Raw genomic sequence first — 7,353 nt, forward strand, 5'->3', positions numbered from 1 at the left:
TGTTTTGTCTTGTCTTTTAGAGTTTAAGCTCTTTGGGGCAGAGCCTGTCATTTACTATATGTTTGTATGGCGCCTAGCACAATAAGTCCCAACCTGGCTGAGGCCTCTAGGCACTTCTGCAATACAAATGTGGAAAAAAACAGTGTGGTTGGAATGTCCCTGAACCACATCAGTCACTAGCTGTAGTTTTGACTCACTTGGGGATACTGGCAGCTGACCTAATTTAGAGCAGCCCATAAAATGCCTTAACTGTGCAATGAGGGACAGACCTGCCACATGGTGGCAGCAGGATCAGGGCAGTCACATGTGAGCTCTGTGCAACTTTGCAACTTATCCATTGGCCTTAAGTGATGCACAGGAGGTTGTGCAGACTCTAGGTCCTGGGGTGAATTTCACACAACGAAAGGAAGGTACAGCAGATACAACCCACAATTTAATTGAACTCAGCTAATAGTCTAGTCCCATGTAACAATATATATTCATATTCAATGTTACTTGAACTTCGCAACTCATAATTAACCTTTTTCCCCATACACCACTGCTGTTTAATTATTCAGTGGAAGTTCTGCCCATAATAGCTCTCTGATCTTTAAAACAGAAGAACGCATTATTACTGGTCACTGGGGAAGGACAGAGCAAAGCCAGAGACCTCAACATAAAGCATTTCTTATCTTAAAAAGAAGCTGTAACTCACTTCTGAAGACTCTAACCTGTGATTCCTGTAGTAAGGGTTAAGATCCTCCTCTTTCTCCAATGTGCTCTGGAGAAAGAGTGCCATAGATATCATACTCCTTTTTGCAAGCTTGTCAGTCAAACTGAAGCCAACCCTTTTCTTTGTCACGCAGCTGGTCTCTGGGCACCTGTGTGATACTCCTTGCAAGTTTTTCTGCAATTCACTTTTCAGTACCAGTATGATGGGATCACTGGTATGTAAGGGGTTAAAACAACCCTGGGGAGGCTGTGCAGGAGGCAGCCCATAAGGAAAAGGCTTGTAGTGCCAGCCAATTAGGGGAAGGTTTATTGTAGAAGCCAATCAGGGCCAGACTGGCCCATATAAGAAGCGGTCGCTGAGCAAAGCAGAGGAAGTCACTCCCTAGAGTTTGAAGGGAGGAGGACTAGCTGCTTAGAGGGCTGGAGCATCATGGACAGAGCAGAGCTGGGCCGGGTCAGCAGAGTCCAGGCTGCCAGCTGCCAGACTGAGGCCCTGATACAAGGGCAGATGAGAGGTGCTGGGGCTCTGGGGAAGTGGCCCAGGGAAGGAGACGGCAGAATTGGAGGAGAAGCAGCATGTGGCTGCCAGCTATAGGGTCTCTGGGCCCAGGTCTCCCACCGACTTAGCCTCCACTTGCCACTGAGGGGAGTGGCCAGTGTATGGATTGCAGTTTGCCACCGGGACAAGTGGCTAGAACCTGGACTGCAGTTTGCCACTGAGGCAAATAGTTGGACTGAGGACTGTTGGTCCCCTGGAAGGGGGGAAACAGCTGAGTGGGGCACAGCCAGAGGGCTGTGTCCAAAAGAGGACGACGTGATCCGGGAAGCGACATGAGTCCTGGAGGTGGAGATAGAAGTGACGATGGGCAAGACACCACCTGAGGAGGGTGCACTGGCAACCCTGAACTAATTCCCAGGACGGCCAATAAGAGGCACCATGCATTCAGGTGTGAACTAGAGAAAGCTGAAAGAACCCAGTAATAACAAGAAGTCGACCATCTTTCATCCTGCTTCTTCTGTACTGGTCTTTACTCCAGGTAGTGGACACAACTAAAACAAAAGGGATCAAGAAAAGTGACTACAGAAATAGCAAGCCAGCGAACAGCTAGAACAATATATGAGTTTGCAATAATCAGGTAACCCTTGCCCATTTGTACATGGCTGACAAAACATTAGGGAAAATAAAATCAATTGGAAAAGTAGTTCAAATGAGGAGTTGTCCCAGTCATCAAATCTGAAGAGAGATTTTATAGACTTAAGGTAAAATTTTCAAAAGCTCTTATGTCCCAATTTCAAAAATACCTAGGCTCCCATAACTCACTGAAAGTCATTGATATTTAGACTCCTAAGTCACGTAGGTGCTTTTAAACATACCCACCTTAAATTTCTGTATCATCTTCTTACAGAATTTATTTTCCTTTAGGGACAAGTGGCGGCATCTTACACATTCATATCAGTGCCCTGAAAAGTGGCACATTTTCTCCTGCTTTACCTCCCACTGCCCTAGAGAAGCGGAAGTAAATGTTCAGATATGCATGAATCTACTTAGGCACCTAAATCTATGTTTTGACACTTCAATAAAAGTAGTCCCATTTTCAGAGGAACTGAGCAATCAAAGTTTCCAATTCAGCCCTTCTGAAAATCAGGCTACTACTATTTTGGCACCTAAAATGGATACAGATGCCTACATTTAGGCACCTATGTTTAAATACCTTGGCCTGAGTGTGCTTCCTCACCAACACTTCCACCCCCTACCAGAATGGAAAATGAGTGACTGGTATTGGAAATTCTTGCATCTGGTTTTATGTATATATGACTGAATTTTATTTCCTCCCAAAATAAGGGGAGAACAGAAAAAAAGACAAAAGAACAATAAAATGAAAGGAATGGGAAGGAAGAGAAACAAAAGGAAGAAAAAGGGGCAGGGAGAGCAAAGGAAAGCTACATTTCAGTTTTATCTGCTAGGAATTAATCAAAGATTTTTAAAAGGTTAGATCAAATCATTTCATATTTTCTTGAGGTCCCTCTTCTCTGAAACATTACCTGCTATTTAGCTGCCAGGTGAACCCAAGTCACTATGCCAAGTTTTTATCCCTGGAGGCAGCCGTCTCTTCCATCTAAGCAATAAAAGTAATTTGACTACAAGCAAGCTCTAGAGAAAGTTTCCAAGATGATGGGATACTCCCAAAACACAATTCCGGGAAGTAATTTTTGAGGATGTATCCATTATCATATTACTCCTTCTAGCTACTTTTTCCCAAGATACAATTATTTTGGCTAGGTCCCAAAACATGTGAACCAGCATGGCTCTGGGCGACCCACATCTCCAGCAGCAATCTGTATTGGCAAGGCCCATGCACTGTAACATCTGTAGGGACCTGTGTGAATGAAAAATAATTTTCTGATGGATCAACTTTAATCATAGATCAATAATAGAGTTTTTAATGTTTTAAAGGGCACTTTCCCATTGGCTTAAGTTCAATAATATACACAAATCTTTGCTCCAGGCAATCTAAATTACACACAGTCTTTTGGGCTAGGAAGCTGTGACGGGCTATAGCTGGTCTGAGGGACCTGAGGAGCTATCTCCATGTCACTAACAATTGTGGAGTCTCTGTTGCTACTAGCACACCAGAACTAAATAGTCAAGAATCAGGGCCTGCAGCAGAGCCAGTCTCTGGACAACCTAACGACTACAGCTGGCCTGTAGTAGGCTGTCTGATTTTCTAAGCCACCTGATTGGTAGAAGAGTCAGCAGATTGTCTCTTAAGCCCAGCAACAGCAGCAGTTCAGTGGCTGCTCAAAGCATTCACCTGTGCCTACTTGTTCCCAGACTCATCCAAGGCCTACTCCTACCCTACTCCTGTGTTGTATCCAGCCCAGTTCCTGAGCTGGTCCCAGCCTTGCCCCTGCCTTGCCTCACTCCTGGTAACCCACTTGTGACCCTTGCTCCAATTCCTGACTTCTGTCTTCAGCCCTGGTGCCTGGCTTCTGACTTTGGCTCTGACCCAGGTCTCCAATTCCTGACTATCAACTCCTGCATGACTTCCCCTGTGACTGACAGTCCTAGCAGCCCTGACAAACAATAAGGGAACTATAGCTGATACAGCGAGAATGGATTCTACAAAGGCCAATATCTCTCTGACAGAGATAGTGGGAAACCTACAGACCTTACAGGCTCAGGTTGCTGCCCTGCAGGTGAAGAATGCGGTCCTGCAAGCTCAAGCCATGCCATCTTCACCTCCAACCCCTGCTCCTGATAAGCCCAAGTTCTCCCTGCCTGACAAATTCAAGGGCGAGTAGGACAAATTTCATGGGTTCCTAAATAAGTGTCAGCTCCTATTTCTCCTACACCTACAATCGTATCCCACTGGCCAATCAGCCTGCTTACCAGTGAGGCCATAGCTTGAGTTTCTCTGCTCCTGGAAAACTCAAGCCCACCTCGAAGACCTTGAGGACTTTATTAGAGCTAAGGCGGTGCTCTTCAATGACCCAAGTCGTAAGTTTACAGATGAAGCTGCCCTTCAGGTGTTGCAGCAGGGATGCTGGCCAGTTGCTGTATATGCAGCAAAGTTCTGACGCTTGGCAACAGACACCGAGTGGAATGAGGCTGCCCAGCATTATCATTTCCTGCTCACCCTTAATGACAATATTAAAGATGAACTTTCCAGCCTGGAGGCCTTAGTCAACCTATGCCTCAAGATCGATGACCGCTCAACTGAATGCTAACAAGAAAGGGAAAAAAAAAAAAAAAAAAAAAAGTTCCTTCTGGCTCCCTCCCACCCCCTGTCATGAGTCCTTCCCATTCAAGTCAATCAGCTCCAGTCCTGTCTCTCTGATGTAGAGAAGAACTGACTTTGGGCATCGGGCCTATGCCTATACTGCGGGGAACCAGAATGTTTTGCATCAAGCCAAGGTTTGAGCTGCACCCAGGTCGGGAAAAGCCAAGCCCCAACCCCAACAGGGGAATCTGAGCTGGATAGGCACTCTTCTCTTCACCCCGGCAGGCCACTCCAATGCTTGTATGCTGGTATACTTATAATGGCCGATCAATGTTGAACGTATCTCCAACTCTTTCTCTTGCTCTGGCACCCTGCTATGCTCAATATCAACCTAACAGCACTGGTGGACTAGCTTACCTCAGGGAATTTCATGGATCTGGAGTTCGCCTGAGTACACAATATCCCCACCCAACACAAGAACTCCCTTGAGTTAATGGAGTCCACAGACAGGTTGCTTCTTTTGCCGGGACTGACCACCCACCAGATGCCCCCCTTAGAGTAACTACCCTTTGAAACCACCAAGAAGTCCTCCAGTTTGAGCTAATTCATGCACTGCATTCACCAGTTGTCCTCGGTATCCCCTGGCTCATCACCAGCAGATGCATGGGTTGTGGACAATCAGGCATTGTATGCTTTGACACTCCATCCTGCCGACAGTTATGTTTCCTGCGAGATGACCCAGGACCAGCAACACTTTGAGGCTTATTTGGTTATCCAAAGAATTCAGAGACATGAAGAGAGGATCCAAAGACAACCCTGTCCACCCACATGACCTCCTCAATGGCTCCAAGGATTCCTGTTGAATATCAACACTATACCAACATGTTGGACAAAAAGAGAGCCACACACCCTACTGCCCCATTGCAGTTAAAATGGTCTCATTGACCTCCACCAGGGAGAATAGGTTACCTTTGGGTGCGTTTATTCCCTTTCTGAACCCAAAGTACAGGCTGCGTACACATCTTTAGCAGGGGTCCCAATCTTCATGGTGAAAAAAATTAACTTCCTCCAGCCTCGTGTGCACTACCAAGCTCTGAACAAGACTGCAATCTGAAACTGTGGTACCACTCACCGATTACTAATAAGCTGTCTGAAAGACTCCACTCTGCCAAGGTCTTCATGAAGTCAGACCTCCACAGAGCTTATAACCTGATGAAGATCCGGAAAGGAGACATATAGAAGACTACCTTCTGTACTGGGTATGGCTTTTTGAGTATTTGGACATGCTGTTGGGTTGTGCATTTCATAAACGACAACTTTAGGGACATGTTGGACCAATTTCTTGTCATTTACCTGGACAACATCCTCATTTTCTCCAGAAGTCAGGACCTCCACAATAATCACATGTACACTATCCTGGAGACACTCTGCAAGAACCACCTCTACACAAAAGGTTGAAAAATGAAAGTTCAATAAGGACACTGGAATTCTTGAGGTATATTGTCTTACCCACATAAGGTGATGCAATAGCCAACTGGGCCATGCCCAAAGACATATGCAGGTGCAGTAATTCCTGGGGTTCCGCTTCCCATACTTTCGATATTTAATGGCACTTTGTTTAAACATGGCAGCAAAACAAAAAAAAGTTGACACCAAAAACTGTTCATTTAAAGAGGAGGAACAAGAAACCATTAATGGGGAGAGAGTGGATGGATAAGGGGATAATTTGGGTGCTTAATTTGTAAAGATACTGCAGCTGTTAAAAGTGGGAATGTCAAATGTCACTACAAACAAAGCAGAGATTTTGACCACAAATATCCATTTAGCTCCCATTTAAGATCTGACAAGATTGCTTAATTAAAGGATCCATATTTTTAGAGCACACATTATTTCAAAGTACACTTGTGCTCAGAAAAAGGCAACTGAAATTTTATTGAGGTGTGGGTAACAGCAAAACACAGGAAACCTTTCACAGATGCAGGCACCATTAAGCTGTGTATGGTTACTATAGCTGAAACCCTTTTTGTTGTTGACTCCTTGTCCTTCAGACAACTGCCAGTCTCAAACACAACAGCTAATAGGTGTGCAGAGATGATGGTACAAGATGTTTTCAAGCAGTTGTGTGAGAAACTGAAAATGGGATAATTTTCCATAGTGGTATATGAATCCTGTGATATCAGAAACACAGCTCAGCTAATGCTGAATGTCTTTTTCTTTTATTTTCATAGAGAGAAATTTGTGGAGGATTTTCTGTTCCTTATACTGTATCACAATCACAGGACAGGTGAGGGTTTGTTTAATTTTGTTCCAACTGTTTTGTCTCATGAAGGTTTTAATGTGACTCATTGTGTCAATTACAACAAATGGCACTTCTGCCACGATCAGTACTCACTGAGGGCTTGTGAAATGTCTGCAAGATCCTGTCATAAATATAAAGGGAAGGGTAAACACCTTTAAATCCCTCCTGGCCAGAGGAAAAACCCTTTCACCTGTAAAGGGTTAAGAAGCTAAGACAACCTCGCTGGCACCTGACCAAAATGACCAATGAGACAAGATACTTTCAAAGCCGGAGAGGGGGGAAACAAAGGGTTCTCTTTGTCTGTGTGTTGTTTTTGCCAGGACCAGAGCAGGAATGCAGATCAGAACTCCTGTAAAAAGTTAGTAAGCAATCTAGTTAAATATGCGTTAGTATCTGTTTTGTTTAAATGGCTGATAAAATAAGTTGTGCTGAATGGAATGTATATTCCTGTTTTTCCGTCTTTTTGTAACTTAAGGTTTTGCCTAGAGGGATTCTCTATGTTTTGAATCTGATTACCCTGTAAGGTATTTACCATCCTGACTTTACAGAGGGGATTCATTTACTTTTTCTTCAATTAAAATTCTTCTTTTAAGAACCTGATTGCTTTTTCATTGTTCTTAA

Source organism: Natator depressus, chromosome 2 (assembly GCF_965152275.1).
Source record: "Natator depressus isolate rNatDep1 chromosome 2, rNatDep2.hap1, whole genome shotgun sequence".
Taxonomy (NCBI): Eukaryota; Metazoa; Chordata; order Testudines; family Cheloniidae; genus Natator; species Natator depressus.